The 8,482-nt window shown below is 39.5% G+C and overlaps 1 pseudogene; it reads right to left on the reverse strand.

Annotated features, from left to right (window-relative positions):
* Positions 1-285: 285 nt before the first annotated feature.
* LOC118844014 lies at positions 286-916 on the reverse strand (annotated as a pseudogene).
* Between the last annotated feature and the right edge of the window lie 7,566 nt (positions 917-8,482).

Here is an 8,482-nt window from a genome sequence, read left to right on the forward strand (position 1 = left end):
TTTTACACCAATGACAAAAGTGCACAGAGTGAGGAGAACAGGAGAACGCCTTTTCGTTTTTAAAAATGTTTGGAATTATGTACAACTTTGATACAGTTTCTGGGTGCTCCGAGATACCCATGGCCACTTCATGTAAACCAGTTACAATGTCTATCTAGAAGCACTTTTGAGAAACTATGTGATCAGAAGCCAACTAAGCCTAATGAGGGCAATCGACACCATCACAAAGGAGAAGTGTTTCATTTAAAGGTGTTTCCCCTACTCTATGGTATTCACTTGGAGACAGAATATGGTACAGTTTCATTCGTCATCTTCTTCATCCTCCTCCTCCTCCTCGTCTTCCTCGTCCTCCTCGTCTTCCTCCTCTACCTTTTTCCTGGCAGCTTTAGCCACCCCATTTGCCCCATCGAACTTCCCTTTCGACTTATAATCTGGGACATCCTTCTTGTATTTCTCCTTCAGTTTGGCTGCCTTATTATTATAAGGTTGCTTCTCATTGTCACTCAGATTGTTCCACATTTCACTAAGCTTCTTTGCCACATCCCCAATGGATATGCCAGGGTTTGTAGACTTGATCTTGGGACGAAATTCTGAACAGAACAGGAAGAAGCCAGACGGTGGCCGTTTAGGTGCATTAGGATCCTTCTTCTTTTTGCCACCTTTTGCTGGTCTTTCATTTCTCTATCATATCGTACCTTATCAGCTTTTGCCATCTCATCAAACTTGAATTTCTCTTTCCCCGACATAGTCTTCCACCTCTCAGAACACTTTTTAGAAAACTCTGCAAAGTTAACAGGAACCTCTGGATTCTTCTTCTTATGCTCTTCCCGGCAATTTTGCACAAAGAGGGCATAAGCAGACATCTTGCCCTTCGGTTTCTTGGGGTCACCTTTAGCCATGGTGAACTCTGTATTGTTCGCTAGTCTGGGCAGCGCAGGGCACGACCAAGAAATAATTTTTTAAAGAATTGTCCTGAAGCATTAGAACAAGGCAGGGAAGTAGAAATAGAAAAAATCCATCGAACACTACTTAAAAGAGATCCTATGAGGAAAACTCATAAGAATATCATAGGTGAGTTCTGAAACCCCCAATAAAATATTAAAAGCATCAAGATTAAAACAATTTAAACACGATGGTGCCACAATTAGAATACACAAGACCTAGCAGCAGAGACATTAAAGAACTGCAGGTCTTGGAAAACAATATATCGAAGAGCAAAAGATCTGGGGCTCCGGCTGAAAATATCATACCCTTCAAATTTCAGTATTATCTTGAATGAAAAAAAAAATGGACATTTGACAAACCCTCAGACTTTCAAGACTTTGTTAAAAAAAAATTCTCAACTTAATAGAAGATTTGACATACAAGAACCAAGAGAAACACAAGGTACACACCAAAGACTGACTATAAGGGTTTCATAAGAACAAACTGTTTACCTTTTATATAACATAAAATGTAAAATGTATGTCTAACATTTTTATTAATAATTATCGAGTTCGTAAGAAAGAGGGGGATAAACCTGACTACGATATGAATTTAAAAAGTAAAACCATTTAGAAACAGCTAAAAAGAGTAACTATTTTATACAAAAGAGGTACAAGAAGAAGAAAGGATACAGAGGATTTAGATGCGGGAGGAGGGGTGGCAGTTCTGGTAACCTACTTTCATCGGGAATAGGTTTAAGAGGGAAAAATACATACATATTTAGAAGAGTATAAAAGTCTTCTAAATTTAGAAGAAATAAAATGGTAGGGTTATAGTGAGGGGGGAGAGGACAAGGGAGGGATTAGGAAAAGGGAGGGATTTTTAGAGGAGAGAATGAGGGAATAGGTAAAGGGTGTTTTAGATCAATGGGAATGGGAGAATAGGGGAAGGATACTTGGAGCAGGGAAGGCAAGTAATAGGAGGGCAGGGTGGTTGGTAGCAGGGGAGGTAGGCAAGTAATAGGAGGCTGATGTAGCAGGTAGAAGTAAAGTAGAGGAGGCAGGAGGGATAGGAAACAAGAGATATGTACAAACATAAAAACAGATCAGGAGTAGAGTATGTTTGGAAAAGTATATGCATGTATATATGCACAAGTATATGTATGTATCTGTATGTGTATGTATATATCAAGAAACATATCTAAACTATATTGTAGCCTTCTTGTGGGGGTGGGAGGAGGGAAAAACGAAGTTAAAAAGTGCACAGCAGAGAACACAAGAAAGCAAAGAAAAAATGGACAATTCTCAGCACAAGGTGTATTATTTATCACATAGGCTTTCTTGAAATGAAAATTTATTTTTACATATTTTGAATCCTCTCTTAAGTTCTGCTCTGCACGTGACATGATTTTTTTCTTTCTTACTTTGTATTTAAGTTTCAATATTTAAATTAATGGTATGTTTTTGTTTCTTTTCTCTATCCTGTATTTGTGTTCTGGTCAATAAAAAAAATGTTTTTAGAAAAGTAAACCATTGAGATACGCATGGGGCCAAGGCTGTGATAATATAGAAAGAACAAAAGAAAACATAGTGGCAGTCATTCTGGTGGCTTTAATTCTTCAATAACCCCATGGCTTTGGCCCAGTTTCTAAGCTTTCCCCTACTAGTCCTTTGTTTCTCTACTCATTGGCCAGTACGCCTACTGTAGCCCCACCAAACCAGAAAGGCAGATGGATACAGTGAGAGTTGAAGGATAGCAGTGATGGGGTCCAATCCACCTCAAGCCTTGGTACGAAGAATCACTCAAATCTAAACCATTTTTGTCTGGGTACAGAATATGCAGGAGAAAACAGAGGAAAGAGTGATTTGGGATCTAGTAAAATCACTTTAATGGCTGAATAGGGGATGGACTGGAGTGGGGAGAGAAATTTTCAGGCCTTAGCAACAGATTGGATATGGTAGGGGTGGGAGGGGTGAGAGATAGTGATGAGTTGGGGGTAACTCTAGGTTGTGAGCCTGCGGGACTGAGAGAAAGATGTTATCCTCCACAGGGAAGGTGGTAAGGAGGGAGGGTTCAGGGGGAAAGATAATGAGTTCAGTTTTGGACATGTTAGGTTTAAGATGTCTACTGGACATGCAATTCAAGATGTCTGAAAGGCAGTTGGGAATGCAAGACTGGAGGTCAGCAGAGAGGTCAGAGCAGGATAGGAAGATTTGAATATCATCAGAACAGAGATGGTAATTAAATCCTTGGGAGCTGATGAGATCAACAAATGAAGTAGTATAAAGGGAAAAGAGGAAAAGGCCAGGACAGGACCCTGTGGGATACCTATGATTAAAGAAAATGATCTGGATGGGGCTCCAGCAAGGGAGCCTGAAGAAACAGTCAGATAGATAGGAGGAGAACCAGGAGAGACTGGTATCCAAAAAACCTAGAGAGAAAAGAGCATCGAAGAGGAGGGAGTGATCAACAGTGTCAAAGACTATAGAGAAATGGAGAATGAGGACTGAGAAAGGCTTTTGGATTTGGCAATTAAGAGATCATTAGCAACCTTGGAGAGAAGAGTTTGGATAGAATGATGAGATCAGAAGCCGAATTATAAGGGGTTAAGGAGAGAGTCAGAGGAAAGTGGAGGAATCTTTTCAAGGAGTTTAGCCCCAAAGAGCAAAAGAGATGTAGGACAATAGTTAGTGGGAATGGAAGCATCAAGTGAGAGAGATTTTCGCAGATGGGAGAGAGATGGGCATATTTCTAGGCAATAGAGAATGAGCCAGGAGACAAGGAATCACAAAGGGGGGGCAATCTGTTGGAGGAGAGACTGGTCCTAACAAAAAGACACTCCTGACTTTTCAGTTCCGAGCATTAATCCCTCTTTTCCAAGACTCTCAAATCACTTGCCTTCTATCAAAATGTTACATGAATGACTTTTTAGTTCATCAAAAGGATTTATTTTTTTAATTATTTTTAAATTTTTTCTTTTCTGTTTTATTGTGAATTCAACGATCATTAACACACATATAATAAGGCATGAAAAAGAACAGGGAAGAGAATTGCATAAGAAACTATGAGCTACCATGTATACTATTTTTAAAGAAATACTGTATTATATTACATTACATTACATTATGTTATATTCACATATATATGCTTAACAGTGTAGTTTTTTAGAAGTTCCAATTGTGTCCGCTTTTTTATCACCTCTCCCTTTCTCTGTGCACCTTTAAAATGTTATATTAATGCTCTCTTTTTCAAGTCTACCCCCACCAACCTACCTCCCCTCCCCCTTGTTATTCATCTCCCTTATAACAAATATGTATAGTCAAACAAAACAAATTGATACATTGGCCATGTCTCAGAATGCAGGTCTGATTTTATCCCTCTAGTCCATCATCTCACTGCTAAGAGATAGAAGGTATGTTTTACTATCAGTCTTTTGAAGTCATAAGCTATTGTTTGGTTGGAGTTCTGAGGTCTTTCAGAATCGTTTCTCAAATTATTGTCATGGCCATCACATAAATTGTGATTCTCCTCACCTTACTCTGTATCAGTTTGTATAAGTCTCTCCATATTTCTCTAAACCCATCATATTCCCCATTTCTTATGACATAATAAAATTCCATTACATTCATATACCACCATTGGTTCACTTGACAGTTTTCACCATATGGTAACTTGAACAAGATTCCGGAGTTATTGCTTCTTTCCCAGGAATTTTCCTTTAAAAACTCTAAAAAATCATACAAAGTCCAGGAAAAACTCTCCTCTTTCTCCCTCTCCTTATATCTCTCCATCTCCTTCTCTCCTGATGGATAAAGATCAGGGACTGGCTTTCTCTGGAGAATGGGCTGCTCAAGCATTGACATTGATTGGTGGAGAGAAAAGACTACTGAAAAGAATAACAGCACAAAAAAAGTCAAAGAGAAAGCAAAAATGCTATCCAGAAACCAAACAGTGGTAGTAACAAAAACTTTAACTGCTGGACCAGCCATAGAGAAGTACCGACATGAGCATGAGAGAAGTTCTAATAAAATAGATTATATATGTGTTCATGGAAACATCATTTAACCTCTCAAATTCTGAGCTTCCTCATGTATGAAATGAGGATAATAATTACTTGTACCACTTACTTCTCAGTATCATTGTGAGGAAAATGCCTCACAAACTTTTCACAACCTCAAAAAGATTCCAGGCAATTTCAGTGTTTCAGAACAGAAAGAAATCTAAATTCAAGGGAGAAAGATGAATATTTCCTTTGTGTACTTCTTTTTAGCAATTGAAATGTGGATGTTGAAGCTGGAACCAAATAGTAATCATTTCCTGTGGTTTTCTACCATATAACAACATTATCTTTGCAGGATCAAATATTATTCCTGTGTTCCTCTTCCATATCACATGTCTTGAAGTTTCACTCTGGAGTGAAGCCAAGTTTCTGAAGGCCCATTTTTGTATAAACATCAGCAAGAGGATGGAGAAAAATCTTTTTAGATATATTGTTCAGTCTCAGTGTTAGCTTGCCAGGATCAAGAAGGAGGGTAGGTGCTTTCAAAAATGCTTTCAAAGATATGTTAATTCACTATCCTGTCAAAGTCTGATACTTTTGATAATATCATTGAGAAATAGGTTTTTGGCTTTCTCCTTGAATATATTCATCAAGTAAGATCATATCATTAGAGCTGGAAGGGACCTTGGAGATGATCAAATTCTCATTTTAGAGATGAGGAAACTGACACACAGAGAGGTTAATAGACTTGCCCAGGATCTCACAAGCTCTGAAGTGTCTGAGGCAAGATTCAACCTCAGATTCAAACCCCGCCCCCCCATTCTTCAATCCAGCTGCAACACTGCATCAGGTTGCCTCTCCAGTATGTCAGGACCAACGAATATTTACCAAAATATCACCATCCCTTTGGAAATAAACTTCAGAAACTATTTCTTTTGGGGTCAAATTGAAGTATCTTTCTAGTTCCAAAGAAAAACGTCCTAGTGTTTCCCATCCTCATATTTCAGCATATCCAAAATGTCAGAAATATAACTCTCTAGAGAGTCCTATCCTAGGAAAAATTATTGTCTTAATTTTTTAGTTCCCAGCATTAATTTCCAAGCCACACTGCCTGAATTCAGGTCTTCCTTCTCATCCCTCTTCCCCTGGACTCTGCTCCTGGGACTCAGCTCCAATAAGTGAGTTTCATAGGATATTACCAAGAACTAGACTTCCATGTCACCTCAATTGTTCATGCATTCATTTATTCATCCATTCATTCTCTCTGCCAAACTTCTAAATTTTTCACTTTTTATCAAAATATGGTATGAGATTTAAGAGCCAATAAAAGTAAAAGTTTTTATGCTTGTATTTGCCTTGTTGGTGGATCAACAAAAACAGTAACATCATCATCTTGGGCAAAGCAGGAAATCTTTCAATCTGTCTGGCAAGTTTTTGAAAATCTTTATAATCACTATGCCAAGGACTTGTGATTTCATTTGCTGATGTGGGACATCCCTCAAAATCCTCATCTGCTGACATTACAAATCAGTTCATTGAGATTCAAAACACTTGCATCAGAAATAAAATTTTCCTCCACAATCATATTGACAATCATGCACAAAATGGGACCGTATAGTTTATTTAATTTCTCTTGTTCCTTATTTCAACAGGACTTGGCAGCTTTAAAATTCTTCCAGAATTTGCCTTTGGCCATTACATCTTCTTCCAGTCCATTCTTTCCAAAACTGTGCTTTTCTTGACTACTACCTTTAGTTATTTCTACATTAAAATACATTTAAAAAATAATATTGGGGAATAGTGGGGGCGGAGCCAAGATGGCGGCTCGTAAGCAGGGACTAGAGTGAACTCCGTTACCAAGTCCCTCCAAAAACCTATAAAAAATGGCTCTGAACCAATTCTAGAATGGCAGAACCCACAGAACAGCAGAGGAAAGCAGGGCTCCAGCCCAGGACAGCCTGAATGGTCTCTGGGTGAGGTCTATTCCACACGGAGCTGGGAGCTGGGAACAGAGTGGAGCAGAGCCCAGCCTGAGTGGCGTGGAACAACCAGACTTGGAGTCGGGCGGATGGGGCCCCTAGCGCCCTGAATATGTGAGCTGCGGCAGTTACCAGACCCCTTGACCCACAAACACCAAAGACTGCAGAGAAGGTTAGTGGGAAAAGCTGCGGGAGTAGAAGGAGTTCGCGGTTTGGCTTCCAGCCCCGGGGGCAGCGGAGGTGGGGCAGCTACAGCTGTTGTTACTTCCGGCTCCAGGCCCACTTGGTGGGAGGAATTAAGTGGCGGATCAGAGCAGGGGTGCACAGCCTGCCGAAGATCTAAGCCCAGTTCGGGTTGGAGGTTCTTGGGGAAGGAGTAGTGCGGATCTGACAGAGCTGGCACCTCCCCCCCAAACGTGGAACATAGAACTCGTTAGTCTACAAGCAGTCAAACCCCACTGAAAAACTCAAGGGTCAAGTTAGTTGGTTGGGAATATGGCCAGGCAGCGAAAACGCACCCAGATTCAGTCTCAGACTTTGGATTCTTTCTTTGGTGACAAAGAAGACCAAAACATACAGCCTAAAGAAGACAACAAAGTCATAGAGCCTACAACAAAAGCCTCCAAGAAAAACATGAACTGGCCCCAGGCCATAGAAGAACTCAAAAAGGATTTGGAAAAGCAAGTTAGAGAAGTAGAGGAAAAATTGGGAAGAGAAATGAGAAGGATGCGAGAAAACCATGAAAAACAAGTCAATGACTTGCTAAAGGAGACCCAAAAAATACTGAAAAATACACTGAAGAAAACAACACCTTAAAAAACAGACTAACTCAAATGGCAAAAGAGCTCCAAAAAGCCAATGAGGAGAAGAATGCCTTGAAAGGCAGAATCAGCCAAATGGAAAAGGAGGTCCAAAAGACCACTGAAGAAAATACTACTTTAAAACTTAGATTGGAGCAAGTGGAAGCTAGTGACTTGATGAGAAATCAGGATATTATAAAACAGAACCAAAGGAATGAAAAAATGGAAGACAATGTGAAATATCTCCTTGGAAAAACCACTGACCTGGAAAATAGATCCAGGAGAGATAATTTAAAAATTATTGGACTACCTGAAAGCCATGATCAAAAAAAGAGAATAGATATCATCTTTCAAGAAATTATCAAGGAGAACTGCCCTGATATTCTAGAGCCAGAGGGCAAAATAGAAATTGAAAGAATCCATCGATCACCTCCTCAAATAGATCCCAAAAAAAAATCTCCTAGGAATATTGTCGCCAAATTCCAGAGCTCCCAGATCAAGGAGAAAATACTGCAAGCAGCCAGAAAGAAACCATTTGAGTATTGTGGAAACCCAATCAGAATAACCCAAGATCTGGCAGCTTCTACATTAAGAGATCGAAGGGCTTGGAATACAATATTCCAGAGGTCAATGGAGCTAGGATTAAAACCAAGAATCACCTACCCAGCAAAACTGAGTATCATGTTCCAAGGCAAAATATGGATTTTCAATAAAATAGAGGACTTTCAAGCTTTCTCAGTGAAAAGACCAGAACTGAATAGAAAATTTGACTTTCAAAC

Source organism: Trichosurus vulpecula, chromosome 3, assembly GCF_011100635.1.
Source record: "Trichosurus vulpecula isolate mTriVul1 chromosome 3, mTriVul1.pri, whole genome shotgun sequence".
Taxonomy (NCBI): Eukaryota; Metazoa; Chordata; class Mammalia; order Diprotodontia; family Phalangeridae; genus Trichosurus; species Trichosurus vulpecula.